The sequence below is a fragment of the Hirundo rustica genome, chromosome 11 (genome assembly GCF_015227805.2).
Source record: "Hirundo rustica isolate bHirRus1 chromosome 11, bHirRus1.pri.v3, whole genome shotgun sequence".
In the NCBI taxonomy this organism is placed as follows: Eukaryota; Metazoa; Chordata; class Aves; order Passeriformes; family Hirundinidae; genus Hirundo; species Hirundo rustica.
In genome coordinates, this window is record NC_053460.1 from 14,707,717 (window position 1) to 14,735,216 (window position 27,500).

General features: G+C 39.8%; 1 protein-coding gene across 9 annotated transcripts in view; it reads left to right on the forward strand.

Moving 5' to 3' along the window:
* ZNF536 (zinc finger protein 536) overlaps window positions 1–27,500 on the forward strand; it is a 342,702-nt gene that overhangs the window by 80,377 nt on the left and 234,825 nt on the right. For 8 of the 9 annotated variants that reach the window (XR_005702620.2, XM_040075265.2, XM_040075263.2 and 5 more), the window contains exon 4: window positions 20,866–20,984. The gene's annotated coding sequence lies outside the window, so the exon portion shown is untranslated. Of the gene's footprint in view, window positions 1–3,577; window positions 3,636–20,865; window positions 20,985–27,500 lie in introns of all 9 variants that reach the window. The other variant, XM_040075270.2, reaches the window with a different exon arrangement.

The window sequence follows — 27,500 nt, forward strand, 5'->3', positions numbered from 1 at the left end:
AGTGATCGTATATGTAATTCATTTTGCTTCTGTTCAGCATTTGTGACTCCTGTATATTAGCCAATTGTGAAATATTTGGAAAACACATCATCGAAAGTAAGATTTCACATTTGTATTTTCCCCTAAGTGTATTTAACTGTTAATGAAAGCCATGGGACAGAAAGCTGTTGAGACAGAAATCTTATTCAGGAGACTGGAGTTGTAGTACTCTCTGACTCATTTGATCCTCCCGTGTCTCCTTTGGGATTCAACCATTTTTAAAAGGAATTACAGATAGCAGTAGAAGAATAGCTTTGTCACTGACTATTCATTCCATGGTGTTTCAACATAGGGCACAGATTAATGTAATTTATTGTGTTGAATTTCGTTTTCTGGACATCTGTTCAATATACCCAAACTCCTCCTCTATGAGACTCTGAGCAGCCATCATTTGGTAGCAGCTAGAAAACATTGGGCTAGATATTTACTGGTGACTTGGAGGTATAACTCTTTATGCACTGGATCTCCAGTGCCCTGAGCTATCCAGTTGTCTGTGTCAAATAACCCCAATGTGCCTTGTGTCAAATATTACTGATGTCACTATTGACATTGTGTCAAAAAATGTCATACCTAATGTCTGTCACTGAAGAATGGTGGCGGAGTCAAAATTTGACAAAAAACACTTAAGGACAGATAATGGAAGTAATGTGCATCTTTCTCGTTTCCCTAACAGGGAACCAAGTAAATTGTGAGTGTCTGTTCAAATTTTCTTATGCTGGACACATTTCGTGATGTATATTTCTAGCTGCAGAGATTTTAGATTTGAACTTTTTCAAAAGATTGGCAAACAGGAAGTTATTCAAAACAAGATGGCCCCAGTTAGCAGGCACAGCTGCAGCTGGTGTAGACCAGCTCCAGGTTGGTCCAAGGCAGGAGATGGCTTCAAATGCACAAGTGCAGAGGCCAGAGACACTGGGCCATGAGTTTCAGAGAGGAGAAAACAGATTTGGTGACGCTCATTACACTTCCCTATGTTGTCTATACTATATATAATTTATATTACTTTAAAGTGTTAAAGCTTTTTAAAATTTGAAACTCATGGTCACGTCTTCTGTGATATTCATTGGTTTTGAGAGAAGGTGTTATTCCTATGGGTACTTTCTTCAAACTTTTCCAAATGGCTTGATGAAGCTAATTCCTCTGGATCTGCTTATAGAGTTCTAAAACTTTAAGGGTAGGATCTTTTGCCTGTGTGGATGTAGCCAAAAAAATACTTAAAATTTCCTCCAAAGAGAGATATTTTCAAGCTCTTTTGCTTATGTGAATTATGGGATAACTTAAAATACCCTGATGCTGATTTGTAGATTTTTTTTTTTTTTTTTTTTTTTAGGAGTTGAGTATTTTATTTTTAATTAGTAGTATCTCTTGATTCCATGAGGCAGAGAGACTTAAGGTCTGTATCCCTTCAGAGGCAGCATCAGGAAGTTCTGCTGTTCTCAGACTGGACTGTGAGCAGCAGCATCTGGAAAGAGTTTGGCTTTGAGCAGACAACTTTAGTCATTCCAAAGTACTCCTGTTAAGTAGTAGTAGTAATAAAAATAAAATTGTAGTGGACTGTAAAGCAACATTCTAGTCTGCTCCTAAGCAACTTCCTACAGTTTTCTCAAGCAGATGCCTCACGTTGCCCTGAAAGACTCTGGTCTCATGTGAAGGAATGTCTGCTTGTGCTGTCTGGGCAGTTAGGGTGATTTGTTAGAGCCACGAGGTCAAATCTTCCCAAGCAGGAGAGAAATGCAGAGGCTGAGCTCGATGTATCCATCAGAAGGCTGTTGTGTCATGAGCTGGTTTAGTTTTGCAGAGCTTTTCAGGAAGGGAAGGAGTTGGATGCAGACAGTAAACATCCTAATGTCTGGGTCAACACAGAGTCAAACACTGCAGAGCTGCTCTGTGTGTACCTGTCCTGTGCCCTACCTGAACTGGCTGCTGCTCAAAACCCCGGTGCACTGGGACTGTAAATCACCTGCTGCTGGAGTCCTGTGTGGGTCCTTAGACACATAATTATGGTTTTTTTAAGAGAGCTCTGAATTTTGAATCCATACTAAAATTATGTTTCTGAAACATCTTTGCCTAGAACACAATAACAAATAGAAAATACAATGCTCTCAGTTAATGAGTAAAAGCTGGGCTGCAGGAAGAGTAAAATCCTTCAGTAGAAATACTCCGGAAGGTAACAAAAACATAGAGGCAAAGCGTTTGCCTAATTATCAGCATAACTGGATGTAACAAACAAGGAATAAATCACTTTTTTTGCTTCATTATGTTAAATTAAAAAATCCAGGCTTGGGCATTTTACCTCTGAAATAGACAGTATTTTTGACTTCAGAGCTGCCAACATCTCTCAGATAAGTGAAATGGCTCAGGTGATATTTAAAATGATTTTATGTGATGATGAATAGCTCATTTACCATCTTACATTTAAACTCGGATCACATTGAAATGTGTGTTTGAGAGTCTGGATGAGTACCTCTGGAGTCACAGGCAGGTTGTCTTCAAAACAGCAAACAAGAATCTTCCAAAGTTTTTATGGGAGGTTTCTTTATCTGGATCCTGTCCCTGAAAGACACCTTCCCACTTACAGCCCTTCATTGCTTTGAGTGTCCCATGTTCCCTCATCACAAGAGACATTATCTGTCAGGGCCTTAAAGAGGCTTATTTTGAATTAATAAGTAACATAGGAGATTTTCATGATGTAGTTTTGGTCGCAGAAGTGAAAAGCAGAGGAAACGAAGGTGCTCAGCTCTACCTCTGTAGATCTTGGTTCCCATCTGAGTAGTGGGATGGAACTAAAATGAGAGAGTTTTCTTTTCATCCTTTAAAAATTCCAGATATTGAAAAGTTTTGCTTCATTGGCCAAAATTGCTAAACCTGTTCTGTATGAATAGATAATATGTACATTGAGATTAGTGAACTCTTCTCCTTTTGACACTCAGATGCAATGATGAAGTTGTAGGCTAAATGCTTTCTTCAATTAAAAAAGGGAAAAGGACAACAAAAAAGGGTAACTCCAGCAGGAGTGGGTGAGTAAATGTGTTCTACCAGAATAACTGAGCTTGATGCTCAGGATATTCACTTATCATGTGTGAAGCTAAATCCCTGAATTACCTTTTCAGAGCCAAACATGAATGTAAGCCTCTCCCATTCAAGAGGAATTTCCTTATTTCATCCCTCTGTAAGGTTCCTGTGGGTCCTTTGTTTTCCTTTTTCTTTTTTTCCTGGCCACTACTTTTGTGAAATCCTGGTAATGCCTATTTGTTCTGTTCGTTGCAGGGCCTTCTGCATCTGCCTGCAAAGGCATGAATTCTGAATTTGCAGTAATTCTAAAAACATTAATTCCCATAAAAATAGTTAATAGCCAGACTTCATGTTTGACAAAATACTTAGCACAGTCAAGTAAGATGGTTAAGTTTGTTTAATACGCAAATATAGGATGCTTTTATCCATTAAATTCTCTTCCTCCTATTTAGCAGTTGCTAATCAGAATACCTGTATAACAGTAATACTTTAATGGTATTTACTAACATAAATATTTGCTTTCTAGAAGCAATGTTACACAAAATTCCTGAACTGCAGTCTAAGCAACTGCTGGAATGTTTGAGGTAAGAAACCTGACCTTTGAGGACGATCAACATCAGAAAAACAGAGTTTCCACTGTTTGTGACTTGTGTCCATAGTGAAGGGGCTTGGAATGGCAGGAAGGTGACTGACACACACTGTGTCACTGCTGAACCCCAAAGGAAAGTTCTTGTCTTTGTAATGATACTGGTAACAGAAAATATTTTGCATGAATTTTAGCATATCCTTGTACACTGCAAACAGTTTGTCAAGGTCCTTCTGTAACAGATAACGGAAATAAATAGAAAGAGACCTTCATTTATACTAAATGTTAGGAATTGCAAAACCTGTGTGGAAAACAAGAATTTTGAGTCATCTGCTGATGAAATTACATTAGCTCCAGCTTAAAGCAGATCAAAACCATCTTCTTTGAAGCATCATCTTTTCCATATAAGTTCTGCTTCTTCTCCCTCAAACTGTTTAGTTGCCAGCCCTTATTGCCAAGTGCTTGCATTCAGCATGCATCCTAACGTGTGGTGTCCCTGTGGCTGCAGTGGGTGCTCGAGTGCCAGTCCTGGTGCGCAGTCAGAGCAGCTCTGGCTGGGGCACAGAGGGACAGCCATGGACAGTGCAAGGGTGAAGCTTCTCCAGCCCTTCCTCCACTGGAGGCTTGTCCAGGTGGTAGGTGAATGTACAGCAGCCTTCTAAAATAATAAACTCCCACAGGTTTATTCTCAGAAATGCAGGAGTTTGTCTGGTACACTCAGGTGAGTGCTGACACTAGACTGGGCAGGAACAATCAGCTGCTATTGTTTTTTCCAGGGTGGGCTTACAATTGAGATATGAAATGGAGATGCACTTTATTTATGATGCCACTTCTCTTATTCTATTTTTTTTTTTTTGAGGATTTCTTTGCAAAGGGTCTTCTACTCTTTTTTCTTCCTTAGCAAAGTACTCCTACTTAGCTTATTTATTTTTCAGCTTTAAAACATCAGCATTTTATAGATCTGAATTTCACAATGTGAGGATGATTGCTACGTACAATTTGCAAAATTGTGATTAACCAGCCCCTGTTTCGAGTCAGTTCTCCCTAATTCACAAAAGGCTTCCAAGAATAGTCTGCACAAAATTCAGTGTGCAAATTGTAGGGCAGATTTTTAGAGGGCAGTTTAAAGAATGAAGTCCTAAGGGTTTTATCTATATTTATATCTCTTGTTAAACCAAACTCTTATGTAAATGTTACAATCTGTAAATAACAAGCTGAGCCGCTTTCTTAAAGGAAAGATTGCATCCACATTTTCTGAGATTTGGCAAAATTATTAACTTGCACAATAGACTAATATACAAGTATATTTGGAAGCAACTAACGCTAGCCTGCGTCTTCATCTGTATTTCATGGATATTAAAAGGTTTAAGAATACATAGACCTTTCATTTTCCTGTAAAAATTGTCTCATACTGAAAAACACTGCCGCCCTCAGTGATGGCTTGAAAAAATGGAGATAGCTTTTGTATACTTTTACTTTTTATAGCCATTAATGTTGTAGTAAATCTTGTATTATTGTATACAGTCTAGATTATTCTTCATTCTTTTGCCTTTGGACAGGAAAGAAATTACTGGCTTCCATCAGTGTTATTGGCAATCCCCATATTCTGACATCTGTTCCTTTCTAAACATTTTACCAACCTTGATGAAATGTAGTTTAGTGTTAGAAGCTGACTTGAAGAAAAAATTGGATGATAAAAAAATAACATTGATTAAACACCAGAAGTAATTTACCAATGACTATCAATATTTTGATGGCCATTGCAGTTTATTGCAGAAAAGCTAGACATCTTATAGTAATTTTAATCATATATAAATCTTTGAATTAAACTGAATAAATGAATTCTCATTTTTTAAACAGAAGGATGAGAGACTGATTTTACTCAATTTTCATCAAACTCTTTGAGCCGTAGTCCTGAGAATGTTTGGGGCATATCTTACAGATGCCTGCAACACACAACTCCCCAAATTAAAGATCTCAATTAATACTTTCTAACACACCATGGTGTTGTCATTCCTGATGCTGTCCTTTTCATGGAGCAACCCTGGGATTTTCCCACTCTAGCCCAGATGCTGGAGTGGGGGCACTCCAAGGGGCCTCCAACAGCAAGGGTGGTGGGTCTCTGGTAAGGCACCAGCTCCATTCACACCCCTTCTTTATTGCTTCATTACAGCAGAGCAATAGAAGACAAGTGATTATTCCCTCTCAGGTGCCAAGCACAGAGAAATTATGGTGTGTCTTTCCCCACTCCAGGGGGCAGCGAGCTGCAAGAGGAGCCTTGCAGGAGGTTGTTGAGGGCTGGGGCAAAAGCAGGGGTGAGTGTTTCATTTCCAAGGACTGGAACAAGTTAATTACTCAGTGAAGGAGGAGGTATGAGCGATATCTTCTTGGCAAGGTAAGTATGTGGGAAATAAATTGAAAAGGGCTACTACAGAGTGTGTGTTCTGATATTGTGAGAGGTAGATATACAAGAGGATGGGAAGGTGTGATCAGATATTTTCAGAAGCACTTAGCAACAGTCTCGGTGGAGCTGTTGAAATTCATGGGATTTACTATGGACTAGTAATGTTTGGGAACAGAGTTTGGGTAATGCTGAACTAAAAGCCCCATGCCCTGTGCGTGGATCCTCTCTGCGAGGTTTTCTGTGAAGCTGTAACACTTCACAAGAGGGAGGAAGGCACAGTTCTCCAGCACTGTCTGTGGACCATTGAGGACAAAATTAAATTGCAATTCTTGATGCACTCACTTCATCACACCAAGATTTTCAAAGGTGGAATTGCACCTCTAGCAATGGAGTCTTAGAGGACTCCCAAGCTAGTTTTTGATTCCCTTACCTTTGAGAGAAACTTGAACCATGGAGGGTTCAAGGTAGTTTCTAGGCTGTTTGAAGTGGAGGGATTTTGAGAGATTTGTTTTCTCCATTTTACAGAAAATTTTAATTTGAAAGAAAATTTTCCTAACATTCCTCCTTTCGAAGCTTCCCATTTATTATCAAAACAGTTTTCCTTTAATTTCCCAAAAGTCATGTATGGTAGGAGTGACTGAGTGGTCTAGGTTAAAGGGGTGTATAAACTGACACTTTCTGGATTATAATACTCTGTGCTAATCATTAAAAAAAAAAACAAAAACAAATGTTTCAGCCAGAGACCTCTCAGCATGTTTTTTAAATTCATTCAAAGATGAATGAATTCTCATGGTTCCTTGCTGAGGATATTTAGTAGAGAAACTAAACATTATAGACAAAATGTCACTTTTTGAAAGTGCATTGCTTTTCTTAAAACTGTTTTTTTTTCTGTTTGAAAACTGCTTGGATTCAACTGTGCTTATACATGTACCTACCAGGAGTGCAGTCTGGTGGTCAGGAGACTTGGTCTGGGAAATGGCATGACCCAGGTTCTAATGCATGTCATTCCCAAACCCGAGTGTCTCGGAGTTGACGTAGAAAAACAAGAATAAAATAATTTCTGAATCAGACCAAGGAACAGGACTTGGCTGTTCTCTGCTGTAGTGTGTCCTGTAACCACCAGGAGACGGAAATCTTCACTCTGTCTTCTTCCAACAAACTAAGGTCAAAATTATTTTAATGCACTCTCAAAAACAAACCTTTTGAATCCATTAAAAAAAAATTCTCCTTTTTAAAAAGATGGAAAAAAAAGAAAAAAAAAAGATGACAGAAATTAGAGAGACGTGAAAGAAATTTGTCATTGTGTAGTCACATTTAGTATCTCTCCTTCAAGCAGGGGGAAATTGAGAGGAAGTCTCAGTTGTTCGCCCCGGTGTCCCACAGCTCAGCCAGCAGGAGTCTGAGGCTGGCCCCGGAGTGCCGACTACCCAGGGCCATGTTCAGGCTGGGGGTGCCTGCCCTCCTGTCAGACCTGGAATGCCTGGTGGCCTTCCCCTACCCTCTCCCAGCCTCCCTTTAACATATGGTTTCAAAGCTGTTGACGTTCACCTGCTCAGATATCTGTACAAACTACTGGTAGGAACTACATAAATATCTAACAGATGCACGCGCTCACCCTGGGATTAATGCATTCTGCGCTCGGACCCGTCAGCATCACACCCCTTCACAAAGGCATTTTATTTTTTCACTTGCTCATGTGGTGTACACCTGTGACATGCTGGCAATGCACTTGCTTGCAGTGAGAGAGCCCCTCAGGTTCAAAGCTATCCTTATATCTTTGTTCCTTTATGCGTGAACCTTTTGAGGTTTTCTCTTAGTGTTCAAAAGGCTTGAGCGTGGCATTACATCTTTAAAACCTCTCCTGACCCTTTTTTGAATATGCTGAATATAAAAGCAGAAGCAAAGCAAGGAGAACTAGATAAATAGATGCAGGGAGACATCATAAGGAAAAAAAAAAAAAGCTCCTGAGCTTGCCAATATTACTTCATGCTTTTATTGCAAACCTGTAAACCAACAATAGCCCACCACCTCACACAGCTGGGTGCGTGAATTGAAGGTGTGCTGAATGTGTGGGCTTTCCAAATGTAGCACAATAACGGCAACACCTATGCTGAACCACTTTGCATTGATTTTAGTTTTTTACAATATTTGCAGTCCTTCTCTTTTAAGAAGTCTGTAGAGTAGGGGAAAAAAGAGGACTTGTCAGGTTTGGTTTCAATTTTAAGACTTACCTCTCAAGGTTTGATGTGCCTGTTAGAAAATCATGTGAATTTGCATGAACCAAACCAAGTGTAGGATTGAGTCTTATAACGGAGGAGAGATTGTTTGACTTGTGGACCCAGCTTTGCTAATGTACATTAATGGTAATGGTTTTGGCTAACAGGCTCCTTGCAGCCCAGTCCTGGTTTGCTTGGTTGGTTGTTAGATTTTTAATTTTTTTTTTTTAACTAAGCAGCCAGTGTTTCAAGAGCCAGTTACAGCAACAAAATGGTTAAGAAAAATACTAATAATCAGTAAGTGTATATCTTAAGGCACATCACTGATTTAAAATTCTTAATATTCAATAATTCATGGTTGTTTAATGAAATGACATATCAAATCAGAAAAAGTAGAAGTGAGATATTTCTGTAACTTAATTCTCATCACTGCAGAACCATGTAGTTACTATCACTGCTATTATTATCTGATATCATCAATTAGGTTTAGTGTTATGTTTAATGTTAAATTTCAAGCATAAAAACAAGATGCTTTTCACTGGCAAGAATTCACTGTAACATTCTGGGCCGTGAATCTGAGAATTTTAAAGATGGGCATCATTGATAAAATCTAATCATACCTTTTTGGTCACTTTGGCAGCAGTATAAATGGGTCCAAGGGTTGCTCACAGGGCTAGTTAACCTTTTCTCCTTTAACAGCAGCTGAATTTGAGGTTCTTTTTCACCTAAGTACCTACCAATTTATGCCCGTAATTCCTATTAATTCTGAGTCGCTCTTTCTTACACTGTTGTTACTTGAAATGGAAAATATTGGTTACAGTCCAAGAGAAAAATTTATAGCCTGTCATTGTAGCCTTGTGCTATTTCAATATAATAATACAAATGCATTCCCTCTTTGTGATAAGTGTATTTTTCCTTTTACTTTCTCATGCGATGTTCAGACCCTTTCCAGACTTACTTTGTCTCTGTGATCCCAGAGATTATAAATGCTCAAGGAGCCTTTAAAGTTATTTGTTACCCTTTAAAGCAAGAGAAGCAGACTCTCTTGTTCTCTGTCACACTCAGGCTGGGGCTGCAGAAAGCAATTTTCATCTTGTGTAGCTAAAAGTGGGGCTTGTGGTGTTTCCCTGTTAGATCACCTTATAACCTTGTGGATATTTTCCTACATCTTCTATGGGAAACAGAGAATCCTCCAATGTTAAGGAAGGTAGAGAAAGTTTTCTGGGCCCAATCAAATTCCTGTTGATGTGTTTAGTGAGACAGAGATGGGGCTTAGGAACACAGAAGTGCTGCTTGTGTTAGAAGTGAGAAGGAGACCCACTGGAAAAAAAATTCTTTCCAGTAATCAAGGGAAGATGGGAGTCTCGCAGCAGTAATGCGGACTCCTCTAATTACCACTTCCAAGTTATTAGCATCTGGAGCCCTTTTTCTCTTTCCTATCCAGCAATTATGGAGTGGGATAGATTAGCGTGTTGCAGAAGCTGTAGAATGGACTAAGTTTCTTTCTGTCGGCACTTGGTTGTTTGCTGAAATTGATACTTTTAGCTCAAGTCCAGGCTTTTTACCTGCCCTTGAATCCCAGGCTGTTCTCTTCATAGATAATGTATATTCAAGGACCAAATTGTTTATTTACTTCTCTGCTCCCTGCCCCCACCAGAGAAAAAGCACATCTTAAAATGCCAAAGAAAACCAGTCAGACACATGTTTTGCACATGAAGAATCACGTCTATAGTGAAATGGGATCCATATGTGTGTTTTGGATGTGAGCATCAATGCTCGGTTTAGCTTTGCCCACATGCCAGGGCATATGTGCTGCTGCCGAAAGCTCAGAATTTTCTTGCTAAATCACACACAAAATTTGAACTTGAGGTTACATTAATGTCATAAGTTCATAGTTTTCTGTTGTTTCTTTCCCCATGTATAGTGTCCTTTGTTTATAACTCAAATCCTCTCAAGATTAAACTTTAAAAAGACTGTGTGATTTAATGGACTTAGGATCAGATTCTAACCTCCAGCGTGAAACAAGCCTGACTGTAGCACTCAATAGCAATAAAGGATTGTTTGCAGTTGTGAAGCAATGACCGCCAAACATTTTTCAGAATAAAGATGTTGGGACTAATTTTTGCACGGATGAAATATTCAGATGGATGTTAAAAAACTGCATAACAATAGATGGTGACATACGTAAAGGGTAAAAGAGAAATTACTATCATTCCAACGTAACACTGCACTAATTTGTTTACCCCCACAACCATAAATATCTTAACTTCAAGTCAGCATATTTCTTTATGTAAAGTCTTTTTCTGTCTTGTATATATGTCCTGAAGAAGGATCTGGACAGATTGAAAACTGTTCTGCTTGAATCTGTTTGCAGTTTTAAAATTTACAAAGATAATTGACTTTTCAGTTCATCTTCCAAGTTTTGGACTTGTTCATGCACATACATTAATTTTATTCCTTCCTTGCACTTTCCTCCAAATAAGAGCTATCTTGCAAGTTTAAGATCAGATATTTGCTGCTGCTCAGGTACTTTGTGCTCCTCTGGTGGTGGGAAACATCGGTGACTTCCTTGGCCACCAAAGGATTTGAAATACCTTCTTTAGACAATCCTCGGCAAGTGGCAGCAGTAGCAATGGTATCCCAACCCATATTTTGCTCTGAGCATCTGCTTGGAGCGGGGAGGAACAGCGTGTGACTCCTTGATTAGTTCCTGATCTGGCCAAACATGGTGAATTGACCAGGGAGCAGTTCTGAGTCTTGTTCTTCTGTACACCAAGTTAGTGGGGAATCTGAAAATTATTTTGGAGACCAGTGCTATCACACCTCAGTTATTTTCAGGGAATAGGAAATGAGGTTCAGATTTTAAATATGGAAATACCCTTCCTGCACAGAATTTAGAAATGTTTTGGGGCACTAAAGCTGTGTAATATAAACAAACCAAATTTGTAAGTAAGTAATGCTCCAAGCAAAAGGGGTTGAGGAGGGGAGAGGTGTCCTTGTGGCATTTATTTTCTTGATTCTCTATCCTTGTCATCATGGTCTTGATCCTGAAAGATATAGCAAGCTGTTTGCTACTAGCACTTCGTTATATAGTAACTTTTGAACCTTCCTTCTGGGGTTAGGTGATTGATTACTTTATAAAGAAAACACGGTGTTATTTCAAAAGCTGTGTTTTATTTTAATTTATAATTGTCTCTGCATCAGTCTTCAGTCTGGAATTTTGAATTGCCTACATATGCACACTGACTTGCACGTAAAAGATCTGTGACAGCAGTCACGTGATGCTTCCATACCTTAATTATTCTCTGTATCAGGCTCCCAGTCCTTGAAAGATCTGAAAAATCTACAAGAAAGCCAGTTTGAGTGTACCTAGGGGAGTCAGAACTCAGCTCAGATTTTTATGTCATCAATAAATAGATTTTTTTAAAAAAGGAAAGGAAGTGCCTTTAACTTCTTATTGTCTTACCTTTGTATTAGAAAGCAGTTTCTTAAAACCATAGACCCACACAAGCAATACCATCAGCTGGAAATCTGGTCTACGTGAGTTTTTTTTTTGAGGTGTCCCTGCATCTGTCCCTAAGTGTTCTTGTTAAGTTTTGTGGTTTAACAATCATCTCTCAAATTCTTCTATGGAACGTATATTTCCCTCATCTGTTGCATAAGAAATCCATATGAAGATAAGAGGGTTTTGGTTTTTCTGAGGGGAAATGGTTAAGCTGATTTTACAGAACTGCTATTGCTTGCTGAAAGTACATGTATAAAATACATAGAAATAGCTTCATTTCCTATCAGGTGACCTGAATATCTTATCTAGAAATACGTTATTTTAGAAACATATACATATTTTCATATCTAAGTTGATCTTTAAAAAACTTGTCTTGACTCCATAAGAAATCCATACTTATATACCTTAGGTAATAATCTTTCCAGCAACAGTAGATCCCAGAGAGTTTCATGGGACTGAGCTGTATGTCAGGACTATAAATGTAAAATGCACTTGAAAATAAGGCTAAAGAAGATCAATCCAGGAAACTTTCACTTGACCAAAAAACAACAAAAAAAGAGAAAATATTATGGCTGCTCAACAGCCAGATCTCAGGAGAGCCTCAGGTGGGAGTTCCTTTCGTTCTGATGAGGATGTGCCTCCTTGCAATGGCAGTGTAGATAAATTCAGACATCTCTTTGGAAATACAAACACCGGTGCTTGCATGAACTGCCGGAGGAAACCCTGGTTTCCTACCCTCCTCCAGAGGGTGACAGCCCTGTTGTGACCCCGCAGGACCCCTGTGGCAGGTGACAGAGCCCCGCAGTTGTGCCGGGCGGCCCCAGCGCTGCGGAGGCCAACTGGAGCCATCGAGGACGACATCAGAAAATCAGTGGCTAATAAAGACAGGCAGCAACAGCAGCAGCAGTGTTGGCCTTCTCCACGGCAGGGTACCACAGATGTTTCAGATAACAAAGTGAGCTTCGCTGACAGAACATGTGTGTAATATATAAAATAATGGGAACCGAAAGAAGGGGGGGAAAAAACAGGCCACTCCAATCCACCCGTGTAAAAATGTTTTTTATTTATAAATGAGCAGCTGAATGCGAATGTTGTCTGCTCCCATAGAAGTAAAAAATTGCAGGCTGATGTGCATGAGAGACTTCACATGGTTTCCAGCAAAGTAGACTGTGCATTGAAATCTTTTTCTTGTCCCTAGGGTGGATCCAGACCTACAGCTGGGGCAAATCCATGCCATTTTATTTTCTAGCAATTATACTTTTTTTACCTTTTCTGATGATATCTGTTTTGTGATTGGGCAGGGGGAGGGGATCATGGCCAAAGTTTCCTGTGTAACACTGTGGAATGCTGGACAGTTTTTGGACAGGACCAACTTAACCAAATAGTTGCTACACTATTTTCGCAGGGTGGATCTGTAATATGCAGTGATAATCCACAACTACCTGGAAAAAAAATCCCATGAGCAGCTCTAAAGTAAGATAATTAGCTATGAACTGGAAGAATTACAGCAGAAATCCCTGTTTTTATGATATAATAGGCTTACCCTCTACTGTTCAAGTGTCCCAAAGTAATAAGATCCACCTCACAGCTGAGGAATCCTTGAGTGAAGGAGACTTTCACAGGTCTTTTCTGCACTGATCCCGAGGACATGGACAAGGAGCATGAATGGGGCATCCTAGAACTTGCAGGGTCACCCAGTGCTGGTAGATGGTGAGAGGTACCGCTGTGTAAGGGCCCCACGTTGACTCTGTGTGTGGCCTGCTGAGTTAGGGTTTGTAAACAGGCCAGGAAGATAACCTGGAGTGCCTGGTCATGCCCCTCCATGCCTTCTCCATGTCTGTGCTGCATGGCCAGTGCTCAAACACCGCACAAGACCCAAACACCAGGGCGGTGCAACTTGTTAGCCTGCTTTGGAAGAGTAACAGACTGTGGGATTCTGCAGGGTGGAACAGGAAGCTCCTATCAGAGGCTAATAAATGTTTCCTTGTAAAAAGGGGAGATGCTTATGTGAGTCCAGATATAAAGTGAAAGTAAGTCAGCCCTCAGAGGAATTACTGAGGTAATAAATGTACTTACTAGGGCAGTGTGTGCTAGAGCAAGACAAAAATGGGCTAAGACCAGAAGAAAATTAGAACCTCAAGTGCAAGCTGAAGCTCGGTGGTCAGATGAAATTCAACCCTTTCCTCTGGGAAAAGAGTATCTGCCCTGACTTGATTATCTGGGATTGGCGTGGCAAATGAGAAGAACAACAGTGTAGGATTTCTGCCATGTGTCCTGCTTTAAGCAGTAAGACATGAACACAGAATATGGTAACCAGCTGAAAGAGGATTTGGCTCTCAGCATATGCATATTTTACGTACAGATTGTGCTGTTGCAACTCCAGCACCTCAGCGGGTCAGAGTCTGTCCGTGTGTCAGATTATTGTGGCGTGTGGCTCGGCATCGCAGGGTGGCTAAAATCCTCTGAGGCTGCCTGTGGGATGTGTGGTTTGGCCCAGCACAATGGCCCTCTGCATGAGCAGAACAGAGTCATCTAAGCTGTGAGAGGTGAGGGCATACAACCACTCACAGCAAAATCAACATGAAATCAGAGGTGTATGATGTACAGTAGATGTTTCGGTGGCTGGAATGTAACTATGGGTTAGGCAAATTGCTCAAAAAAAATCTTGTGGCTATATATGTGTTGAGGTGACTTTATCAAGGTTTGCAGTTTTAGTGTAGGACTTTGATAATGTATTCCTTAACTGAAGAAAGAAAAAAAAAATCCTTTTTTTTTTTTTTTTTAAATAAAGTATTTTCTCCTTCTCTGGGAAGCATCTCATAATTGCGATCCACCTTGAACATGCCAAGGTCAAAATTCAAGACACAGAATATGCTCATGAAGCTGCCCAACAAGATACCTTTATTCAGCCAAATTGGAAAACTTGTGTGTAACCCAAAAGATCAGAATAGAGTCCTTATTGAGCAAGGTTAGGAGGGATAGAAACAATCGGCTTATATAGAGTATTTTTACTTCATAGGAATGTGGTTCTGATTGCTGAAAATGTATCCTTCGCATGAAGTACAAGCATAATCCTATGCCTACTTTGCCCTTTGAGTAAAAGTATGCTTAATAGCAATTTCAGGGGAAAAAAAATCTATTTAAAGCCTGTTGAGCAGAATATCCACTTATAGAAGGAAGCTATAAGTGAATAATGTTAATGGAGTTCTAGTTTGTAAAATGCATAGGATAACTAATAGAATCAAGCTCCTATACCAGTGAATGATTGAATTACATTTAAGAGAGTACCTAATTTATGACCTTTAAAGATAGTTTTTGTCAATCCTAGACCACCTTCATACAAAAGTTTTTAGAAATCTCATCTCTCACTTTATATTATGGTCAGAGGACCTTTTGAACTATTGTATGTCAGTAGTTCCATTAAAACATTTAAGTAGGCTAATTACTGAAAGAAAAAAAAAATGCTTTCTGTAGAAAATTGTTATACCTGTTTATTAGTGTAGGAGAAGTTCTTAATCTGGGAATAAATTTTGAACAATAGTAATGAAAAATGACCTGACCCAGGGCTTCCTCAGAAAAAGAAATTAAGCCCTATAAATACCAATTATTAAGTGTTTTTCCCTCCAAAGAGTGGATTTTTAAAAAGTAGAAGTTCATGCATAACTTCTACCAATCACTGAGATATGTACAGAAACATGAAGTTTTATACTCCTATCATCTTCTTTTCCTCCCATTTATTTTTACTGTATATGTTTGTTTTATTGCAGTGAAACTCTGATTCAGTGTTATTTTGCACAAAAGAAACCCTCAAATTTACTGCACGCTTCATTAAAACTGTTTGTACTTTTATCACTTTTAAAGAGGCTGCTCTTGCAGTCATTTGATGCTGGTTTTGCCTTGCACCGTTCAGGAAAGTCAAGTGAATTTGAGAGCCCTTCCGCGTAGCACTGGAATTTATACAGAAATTCTGTGAGGGAATACCCTCCCATAACTCTCTGTTAAGTTTTACATCATTCCTTAAAACATCCTGCAATTTTGTTAGCTTTTGTGCCGGAGGGCTCTGCCTGCTGCGGTGTCATTGATTTCTCATCCTAAAAGAAGGCAGAGAACAAAGGTGGAATAAGCTGCTAATCTTCTGGATCAGCCAGATGTTATTCAGTGGTATATGGGAATTTAAGGCACCGATCCTTGAGGAAAAGGGGTGCAGAGAGGGGCTGTGAGGCAGTCACTTCCTTGTGGCACTCCACTTGCCACAGCGCTGCTGCGTCATGCTGCCTTAAATGTGGCTTTTGCATGCTGTGTGCAATGGAGCTCTCTGAGGAGCATCACATTTCCAGAGAGCTACAAATGGAATTGGCTACTTTAAGAATGCGATAATTTGACTTTTTTAAAGATTTTTTTTAAGATCAGTTTAGCAAGGAAGACTAGCATTTTATAGGTCTTGCTTGTTCTCTGTGAAAGCTGTGTGCTGTAGCTCTGTCTGAGTTCCTGTTGAAGTAATCTCAAAATTCTTACTGCTGTGGAATCAGAGCCAAAAGGGCTGGACTGCACGTGTACAGCTAAGGAACAGACTAGAAAAAGGCTGTGAAATTTCTGTGGCTGATCATACTTATGGTTCTGTCTTTTGCAATGTAAAGTAAAAAATGTATTGTTTTACACAGAAGTTCCATTATGGGTCAGGCCTTTTCTTAACCAGCCACTTGAGAGTGGCTCCACTTGACTCCCAACACAATTACTCTGACCATTAGTTAAGGACTGTTTCTGCTCTGTCTGTGGTGTTCCCAGCTCCATATGGTGGTAGCTTAAGGCTGATCTAAGAGTAAACAAGAAGTGCAGGGTTTTGGTCGCCCAGAAGTGTGGGACTCAGTTTATAAAATTAAAGAAGAGATTAAATTCAGGGGAAATAGTCTGTCCTTATTTCACATCAAATATGCTAGGAATCTGAGGTTAGGTGTCACCTCTTTTTGTTGTGCTTGTTGATTCATTATTTCAAAGTAAAATCCTTTTTTGGAGGGATTTTCTGTTATTTTATTGCTGCTTTTCTGAAAATGAAGTTCCTGCACTATACTTTATGTTCAGTATTCACAACAAGGAGAGATTCTGGCTTTGGCCCAAACTGCTGACAGTCTCGGTACTTTTACAGTGAACATCTCTGGAGCACTGAGAAAGATTTTTGGAGGATGAGAGGGAATGTCAGGCTAAAGTACCGTAAATAATTTATAGACCTCAGATAATTGTCCTGTGACAGCTCCCAGTGCTTCCAGTTTCTTCCTACCACCCCTACTTTCAGCTATCAGTTATAGAATCTTGACTTAATATTGCTAATTGCATAGTAAACAGAACAATATTGTTTGCCCCAAGACAGATTACCATTTCTCATTACAGAATTCACATAGACCACAAATCATTGATACCATCTCCACCAGTTATAATAAAGTTTATCTTCAATCTGATAAAAAGCATGTACTGAATAATAACTGTTGCTCTTATTGTAAGTGGTTTAAAAACATGCTTTTTTAAAAGCTGGGTAGTTCACTGAAGTTGCAATTCTCCATTTGCCCTGGCCAAGAGAGGTGAGAGTTGACCAAAATGGTCAGATTTACAAGCATGACTCTGTGGGTGCAGTATGTGTGGTGGCACTTGACAGCTGATGAACCTCTTACTGTTATCACAGTCAACTAAACACAGTCAGTCCCACTTTCCCTGCTTTTATCTGTATTTGTACTTGAACCCGTTGTTCAGTGCATTATGGATTTGCATCTTTAGCTTAACCAAAGGGAATTAAAGTGCATTGGATGTTGTAGGAAGGTTTATCTCTTCAGTTCAAATTCTAGAGATCCTCAATGGTCTGCAGGTTTCTGCCTCAGTCATGAGATGGGTCTGCAGCAGTGCACAGACAGGCAGTAAATCCTTACGGAAAACTGCCTGAAAAAATGGGTTCGTTTTACTTAGGTCCCACATTTTACTTATCTATGCTTATGCACACTCATAGATGAAGAAGAAATAATTTAGTAAGACACAAACCACCAAAATCCATAAAGGGGATACTGTGGCAGGAATATGGATACTGCAGCACTTTTCAGTTTTTTACAAAGGTGGAAATCTTCCAGTAGTGCATTTCAATCTGCCCTGGTGAATTTAAATACTCCTTAGGGAGGTTAATCTCTTAGCCCTGTATGTTTTTATGTCATATATCTTGAGATGGAAGCAATTGCATCATTGTATGTCATTTTGAACAAGACCGGCCCAAATGTTAACTGTCAAAGCTGAATTTTGCATTTTGCTACCTCCTTTCATTGAGATGAGGCTCAGCCAAGAAGCTCAGCTCTAAATACAAACTTCCTCAAAGCCTTGCTCTGCTCCTGAGTCAGGGAAATGCTAGTTTGGTGAGAAGTCCTAAAATCTGGAGCCAGATTTAAAGTTCAGTGATTTCATAAGACAACTGAAAATACTGTGCAAGTCCATCAGGGTTTGGACCGGGGTGTGTGAAGATGTGATTGAATCAGGTTCTAGTATAATTCTTTGGGGAAGCAGGGATTCAGAAGGATTCTTTCTGAGTTGAACCCCAAACTCATTAAAATATTACAATAAAGTAATTAATGCACATGGCCACTAGACACTCTTAAAATGTAAATTTCACAGCTGTAAGAAATTAGATTTGTTTAAAAATAACAGAAGGCTCAAGTACAAATTACGGAGTAAAAGCCTATAAAATTTCAAACTTGGTTTTAAGGCACAGGCTTTTTTTTTTTTTTTTTTTTTTACTAGCTCATTCACTTCAGTGCCAGTGTTCAGAAACTGAATTCCTTGTCTGCCTTTTGCCTCTGATGTTGTAGTTAGGTACCAGTGCAGAGCTGGTTAGTTGGAAAGTTTTCTTATCAGCAGGTTGGACTTGGAGAACAAGGCAAAATTTGCAAAGAGCCTGTGCCCCACCTGAAGCCCATCTTGTGTTCAGGAGGTGTAGATGCAGGTTCCCTGAATGCCTGTGTGAGATGTTTGCACAGCTGGGAGAACAGGTAGGAACAGTTGTTGGGAATGCTGCTTTTTCACTGCACGTGTGTTCTGCACATGGCAGGCATAAGCAGAACTTGACCTCTAGGAACTACTCAAAGTGGTCAATGCCCTCAAATCATTCTGTGCCACAGAGGCCAAGAAAATTAAATTGGCTTCAAGGTTCAGAAGCAATGGAGCTTACCAGATTTTTCAAGGGATGTAACGTGTCTTTTCATTGCAGAGGCCTAATTCCAGATTCTCCAGCAGTTTCTCACCCATTGATGTTTACAAACATGGGTCTGACTATAATGCTAGAAGAGACTTTGACTAGAAAATTTTTAGCAATTTGCTTTAGTTGGTTTCCATTTGAAGCAATGCTGAAATATAGGGCTCCACCATGGCCTCTTGGAACACCAGCTTCAGCAGAGTACTGAAATGGTTGAAGGAACGAATTCCAGTCAGAATATGTTCCAGATGAATCCTGTTGGAGATCCATTTCTAAATGTATGCTACGTGCCTAACTATTAAAAAGTTCAGATTATGACCCCTCTAATGTTATTTTAATGCTAGTTTTTAAAATGTAATTATAAATCAAATTGCATTTGAGATCTGAAGCTGACAGTAGTGAGCTGGAACACTCTAAGAGCTGCTTTAAAAATAACCCATCTCAAACTTTATTACTGGTTTCAGAAAGGGAAGTGCAAGCGGACTGGCCAGATTCATCTGTGCTGTTCCCATCAGCAGACAGGACAACTTGCTAAGTGCCAGTTGTGTTCTGGTTTACAGAGACATACAGAGCTTTTATCTCTGTCTGGAGATTGCATTTCCAAAGTTTGAATATCTCTCTTGGTGCTTAAGTAGAGGACACAAGCTCATCTAAATTGTGTTTCCTCCTTTCTTTTCTCGTTCTTTACCATAGTGAATTTCCCAGAAGATCAAAACTTCTAAAACCTGCACAGTAACCAAGAAGTTGAGAAAAGCAGGACATTATTTGGCAAGTGCAAAATTTTGGGGCAACACAAAGCAATTATGGGCAAGAAATGCCCCTAGTGACTGTTGTGCTGCTCAGTGATATCTATATGAATGTGGCTAAAAAAAAGGGCTGGAAAAAGATACCAGAAGGACAGAGCTGAAAGAATGCAAGGATTCAGCAGGGTTGAAATGTTCTGTTCAAATAATGGCTGTAATGATTTTGGTAACTTCATATTTCTTTTACCCCCTTTTAGTAAATGTAAATGTTTGCACTAGATACTCCTGTAACTTGCCTAAAAATTAACTAATCCACAAAGACAGTGCATTAGAAACTATAGGCTTTGAATTTTCATTTATATAGGTGTAGTTTAAGGGGGAGGAAGGGAGGGAAGAATGACTGGGTAGGCAGATCTGAACAAACAAGTCATAGTGACTCCTTAGGTACATTTTAGGTTTTTTCTTTTCTTGTGATTGTAGAAAGTATTTATTCAGTAGTTACTTACAGAACTCTTCAGTGAGTAATGCATTTTAAAAATCTTTATTCCTAGAGTTTTTTGTTTGGATTATTTATAAATTTATAGTTATAGCTGGTTACCTAAATCATGTTATTTCTTCTGTTCCCTGATTGCATGAGTTACTTGATTCAATACACAATGTAAATTGTGAATGTTACAGCTGAACATACATCTCAGAATTTTTGTTTGGTTGCTCAGTTACATAAATCAGCCAGTTAGAAGAGGGAGGGGACGTACCACATGATCTAATTAAGCAGCTAATACTTTAAAATTTTGAGATTGTATATCTAGAAGTATACATTTTGACCACAGCATGTAGATTATATAAATTGAGTGGTGTTATTTCTATTCCTTGATTAATGGTTGATGCTGTTACATCTACAGAATGAATGTCAATTCAAACTTCAATTTGAAATTTGAAGTCAATGAATATTTAAGCATTCATTCTAGATGTTGACTGTGAAGACATGCTAATATTGGTACAGCACATATGCTCCAAATTTTGCGGACAGACAAAACCAGAAAGTAGTTAGGTGTTTCTAATGCTGTTAACTCACAATTTTACTTTGAATTACAATGTTTTACAGTATTTACTCAGGTCTCACTTTTACCCTGTTTTGCAGATGGAGAAACCGAGGCAAAGAGGTTAAAGGATCTCTCCTGAGCCCCAGAGTGTATTGATGTCTGTCCCCTCTCCCTAGACATGTGCACAGACTACTAGACTTCTCTGCTCTGGCTGCAGGTAAGACATACTCTACACGCAATGTGATCAGTCCTTGAATTGACTTAAATAATTCCTAGAAAGGTGGGAGAATCTCAAATATCTAAATATAACATATCTAAATATACCTGTATTCTGGCTGAATCCCTGAAAATCACGTGAAACAGACTATTTTCTGTCGCAGACATAGAAAAATCACGCATGTACGGGGTTGTTACATAATAGCTAAAATGTATCTGTGCATTTGACAAACATCCTTTTTCCTGACAGTTGTTAAACAGCTGGTGTGGTGGGTCAAAGGCCTTTTTCTTTTCCATCCTCAAATAATGCTCTTTAAGGGAAGGAGGCCTAATACTTGTGACTTTAGATGTTTTTATTGGACTGACTGGTGGCACAGGAGGATGTGGCTGTGAAGGAGTATGTTTAGTCTTTGATTGTGTGGGTTATGTTTGCACTGGAGCTGCTGCCACCCTTGCAGACGTTGTCCTTTGGAAGGCTCACAGTGCAGTACCGCCGTGCTGGCTCTCCAGTTTCTTAGAAAGCTTCTTGGCATCTGAGCAAGCCAGTTCAAAGCTTGCAGGAAGTGCAATGCCCCAGGGACTGCAGCATAGACATGCACAAGGATTTCACTACATAACATCGAAAGTAAAACCTTCCTAATGGTGGTTAATATTTGCATGAGTAAGGATTACCGGATTTTATCCTGTGCAAGTAGGCAACCCTAAAAGGAAGTCCTAGACTCGAATGGAAAGGGCATTGGTGCAGTTCTGTGACAAAGCAGACAGCCCTAAAAGGAAGTCCTAGACTCGAATGGAAAGGGCACTGGCGCAGTTCTGTGACAAAGTACTGCATCTTTTAGTGGGACTTTGATCTTGTCACTTGTTCTCATGACATGAACTGCCTTTCTTGTAGGGGTAAGGGTAACACAGTTTACCCATTGATTTGTCTGGATTCATTTAGGAAGTGACACTAAAGCTGTGTGCCAGATCTCTATGTGGTGCAGGAGTCACACCAGGGGGTAGAGACACAGTCCCTCTGTGTGATGACAGACTGCTTGCTTTTGTTCCTCTACACATGGAGTGGAAGAAGGAGAATTTGTAGACCAATAGACAGTAAAAAGATTGTTGCCTTTGAAGGGTTTATTTTCTGACTCCTTCCGTGTCAGGCATGAACTGCTACACTAGGTGGTAGTTGTGTATGTAGAGGAGGTAGGAGGGTATGAACTCAGACTGCCTGGCTGCAGATGCCTCAGTGGAAATGCATTCTCACCAGAGCTTCTCCTGGAAGAAACTAGTGACAGGCAACCGGGGTCCTTATGTTTGTTCCACTGAGGATACAAACTTGTTGCCCAAGAAGCAGCAGGTGACAAGGTCCCAGAAGCAAGGAGGGACTCTAACTTCTGATGATTGCTGTCTAGCAAGTATTAAATTAGAAATGACCTCTAATACTCATGTTATTTCTGGATAATTCACAGATAAGGTAATGAAGTGGCAGCCTGGTTGACCTATATTTCTCACAGTTTGGGAGAATCCAAACCAAACACTGCTACCACATTGCAGTTGTACAGTTTGGCCACGTTCATGTGGAAAGACTGACTGAAATGAATGAGGTTTATTTTGGAAACGTATTTCAGCATAGTGCATAAATGTGTGGAAGGATGGTCTTGAGGCTGCCATGGGGTTATTCAAACGCTCAGAGTTAAGTGTGTGCTGAAGTAGTTTGCTGTAGATAAGTTCTTCAGTTTTTCCTGTATGACGTAAACTGATTTCATAAAAGCACTGTGGCTTTTAGAAGAATGCAAAGTCTAACTATGCACTGGGTAGTTAGGTGGGTTCCTTACTTGCTTTGTTTAAATTTTTAAACATGCTGTTCTTAAATATGTGTTTAAGAATGTATTTGTTTTTGCCCCGTGTGTCTTTCTCTTTTCTCAGTTTTCAGAGAAAACAATGTCCAGAACAGTTCTGTCCTTCTGGAGTAAGGATTCATATAGAGGAAGCCCGTGTGGGTGCCTTCCCTGCTTTGATGCAGACCCACAATCTGTATTTAACTGTGTACATACGCAGAGCAAAGCCTCATGCATAGCAGCTGTTTGGTGGTGACAACATAGGTATACAGTCACAAAAGAACTTCAGATAATTGCTGAAATGACATCTTCTGCAAAATGTTAATCTTCCTGTGATGTGAAGGGTCCCCCTTGCAACAGGCAACATGAGCATTTTTATGTTCTGTGTTTTCTGCTGCCATGCACTTAATTCTGTTTGAACTGTATCAAGGAGACTTGAGAAAAAATCAAGCATTAAAGACTTGCTTTTTGTTTTTTCAATCTGTGACCCCAGCAATCTCTTTAGCAAGCCATGGTTCAGTAAACTGGCACACAGCAGTAGTTCTACAGTGGAAAAAATCATAAAACAGATGGAAGCTTTACATTTCTGTTTAGTTTTTAAGAGCAGTTTTTATAACATCGCTTAAAATCATTCTGATGCATCATACTGTTTACACTTAAAGCTTTGTAGCTAAGATGTTTACACTATGGAGAATGTTTTAAGATATTTTATAGTTATGATATTTAGATAATTGGAAAGAAAAAAGATAGTTTGTTGAGATTACAGTGATGTTGGTAACCGTGAAGTAACTTATGAGTCTCAATAAATATGTCCAGTTTGGTGGAAAGTACAAACTCAGTTAAAACAAAACAACACAAGAGGGAATATCTTTTTAGTGAAATCATTTCCTTTTCTTAATCAAAAGATGACAGCCCCAGCCTTAGAACTCCCATCTGTAATGCACTGCTCCATGTATCTGTGTACATGGCTTTCCTTTTTATGATTGATGGTTATATCAAATTGGTCAATTAATATTCTGTATAAGTTCAGTCAAATGATATACAAAAGTTCATAACGTTCACTTTCCATGCAAAAGTTGAAACTATCTAAAGTGAATCCCGCTCATTTTCACTTAATGCTCTATTTTCAAGATAAATACATTTCAATGTTTTCATGTAGAGGAATGTCTTCAGAGCACAGTTTTGGAACATTTAAAAAAAAAGTCCCCAAAAATGCATTAATCAAAAACAATAACTCCTTTTAACTTTTGTAACTGCTCAGAAGTGAAGTATGAAATAGTCTGTGTGTGGGCCACAAATGTTGGGAATGCAAACATTTCACAATAAACATGTTTAAATGAAAGTACTTGGCTAGATACACTGGAAGATAGTACATGTTGGGTTAATTAATGCATACTCCATAAAAATAAACCTCACTTTCAAGATCTGACCAATAAAAATCATTAGTATATTTGGATCAGATGTGCTGATGGATGATTTTTGTGTATACATTAAAGGTTTGTAAAGCAAATTGTCCTTGAAAAACCTAGCAACAGACTTCAATTTAAAGTCAAAATGACCCATTACATCCACTCTTTGTGTTTTCCTATAGCGATATGATGAATTTTTTCTGTTGTATCTTTTATACCTGCAATTGATTTACTATTGATGGGCTTAAATTTATCATTTTAAATGTGCAAATCACGGCTACATAGCAAGCAACTTGGTACTTTTGGAGAAATTCTTTGCCTGTAGAATGCAGTATCTGATTGTAGGCATTTAATAAGCAAATTACTATAACACATTGTTTTTCTTAAAAAAACTTGCAGGTCTTAAATGGAATCATTTTAGTATATACAACCCCCAGTATTTTATATTAACAATCATATCATAGTCTTAGGGAAGTCATACTTATAAACAAATATGTGAAGTGGCTTTGCATTGTATTGCACTATTGAGCCAGTTAGAAATAATGAAGCAAACTGAGATTGTCTTTCATGTTGAATAGTGTCTTTCTCCAAAGCTGGTCTCATTAAAGACAAGGTGGTGATCTGTATTCTGACAGATGTCAGAATACAACCTGGCTAATTTACTAAATTTGTGGTTGCTTTGTAGGAAAGCCCCACTCTGTACCCTTAGTGGAGGAATTTGTATGAGCAGAATTAAGTAGAATTGACCCAGAGACTGTTTTCTAGAAACAAGATGGACATATTTTACTTTCTACCCCTGTATCTGCAAAATATACAAAATAAGATGTTTGACAGGTCAAGCCTCAAAGCCAAGCATAATATAAACAGGACAGAGATTTAATTCACAGTTAAAATAAAAGTGAAACCCTTCCCCTATGGTTATCGGCAGCAATATTTTTATTAATTTTAACAGCAGCAGTAGGTATAAGAGCATCTGTGTAGAAGAATCTTCCTATCTCTGGAGTTAAATTGACTTCATTAAAGACCAGAGACCTGATGCTGTAATTTTATATCTTTTCTGTAGCATTCACAAGGTCACTATTCCTGCACATGAGAGGAAACCACCTTTGCTCGAGTGTCTTCCTATAACATTATCCAGATCCTGCACTGCATAAAGTTTTTGATGTTCTGCATTTTAGCTCATCCACTAGTTACCTAGTTTTTTGTAAGCATTACAGAGGATTTAGAGGTGAGGGTGATAATCCTGTGTTCAAGTTGGGCAGGTTTGTGTTGAAAGTAGGCTGCACAGAAGATGGCTGCAGAAGTCAAGAGGGAAGAAGCTAATGCGGGGAGTAAAAATGTCTGATGAGCAGATAAGTAAGGAAAGGGTCTGGGAAGGTGCTAGCAGACAAAGACAAGAAAGCCTGAATGTGGCACAGCTGAAGAGGGAAGAACTGGTAAGAGAAGGGGGTTGACAAGTTTCTGGTATTGACAGGAAACATGATCTGGACAGCTGTATCTGTGACTAACTTTAAACTGGCAGAACATTCTTTAGATGATTACATCTATCAAACTGCTCTTTAAAGAAAGAATAAATATTTTACCAAAATGGAGGAGGGGGGGGGAAAAGACTTAGAGCTGCTTCAATAAACTATTAGAAAGCTCTTTTGAAGCCAGTGCCTTAGAAGGCAGTGACTTCTCATGCCTAGAAACTCAGTTCCAGGAAGGGAGCCACTGGTCATGGAGGCAAGCAGTGGGCAGGAGGCTGCAGCTTGTACTTTAAATACCTTGCAAGATAACATCTAGCTACACTATGAGTTTCTAATTCACATCTAATTAATAGGGCATAGGGGAAAAGGCATCTCCCAGTCAGCTTAGGGAAGCCGAAGACACATGGATTGAACTGTCCTTTGGACTGCTTTGTTTTACATAGCATTTTTTGTAGCATTTTTTGTGCTGGAACCTTCCCTCTCACTGCAATCATCCTAATTCTCCAAGAACACATTTAAATGCATTAATTTGGGTACTCCTGACAAACATGGTAACCTGGAAGCCAGTCAGTCTGTGTCATTCGTTCTGCCGAGATGAAAAGTGCACTATGGCACTGATGCACGTGCCTTACTTTGCTATTTATTTCAAAGTGGTTGGGATACTCTTGGTGGGAAGTCTAGAGTTAGAAGCAATTGTGATGTCTCAGTTGGCACAGATTAGTCCCAGGATTTAGGACTAGCAAAGTGACTTAAGCACTAAATCCCTGCCTTTCCCTTCTAGCCTTTTTCCAAGCTTAGCTGATTACAGGACCAAACTTTGAGATTTTCAGCTAATGAAGAAGATACTAAAGGAAGTGATTTGTATAGCTTGATTTCTATGGATGAAATGGAGCGTGATTTTTTAACAAAGAATTATGTATCATCAGTCTAGATACTAATATTGCCATTATAAACTAAAACTACAGAGTTTTTCAGCCATAGAGATGAGGTTATGAGTTTGTAGCAGCACAACATGAGTTGGTAGGCCAAAAGGAATACTTAAGTCTAAGAAAGTAGCGCTAATTTCTGCTGTTCCCGTGCAATTGATGTATCTTTTGAACTAGACGCTTACATGTGTGGAGCACTGCAATAACAGAAAATATATTTTAAAACAGAACCAATTTTTTTTTTTTTTTTTTTTTTTAAACTTGCTAGCCACAAAAGGCTTAGCTATGGAGAGTATTCTCTAAGTCCTGAAGTAGCAGTCTAGGGAGGCAAGGAGACATAAGGAGTACTCAGAAGGAGTAAAGGAGCCGCCTCGTGCAAAACATTCCGACAAACTTTATTGCGCCCGTGTGCCAGGAGCTACTTTCCTTCGCATTCGGGAGGGTGCCAGACAGGTTCGTCAGGCTGGCGCGGGCCGGGGGCTGCCCAGGCCGGGAGCTCCCGGCGGGCCCGCGGGGCGCTGCCCGCTGTCCCGGGCCCCGTGCGGCGCTGGCAGGGGCTGCCCAGGCCCCGCCTGCCCCGCCTGTGCGCCGGGCCTTCGCCCGCGGGGCCCGCACGGCTGCCCCTTCGCCCGCTCCCGGAGCTCTTCAAGCGTGCCGGCTACTCCGGGCGGAGTGTTCCACGTGTGGGTTCGCACGGAAGCAGCGGGGCCCGGCCTCCCCGAGCCCCCGCCGGGTCGGGCGGTTGCCGCGGCAACCGGAGCCGGGGCCGTGAGGGGCCGGCCGCGGCCGCAGCATCCCCGGGCGGGCCGGGGGTCCTGCCCCGCCCTGCCCCGCCCCGGCCCCCGCCCAAGTTTCTTCCGATTCAGTTAAAAATCGCTGACACCCCCTTA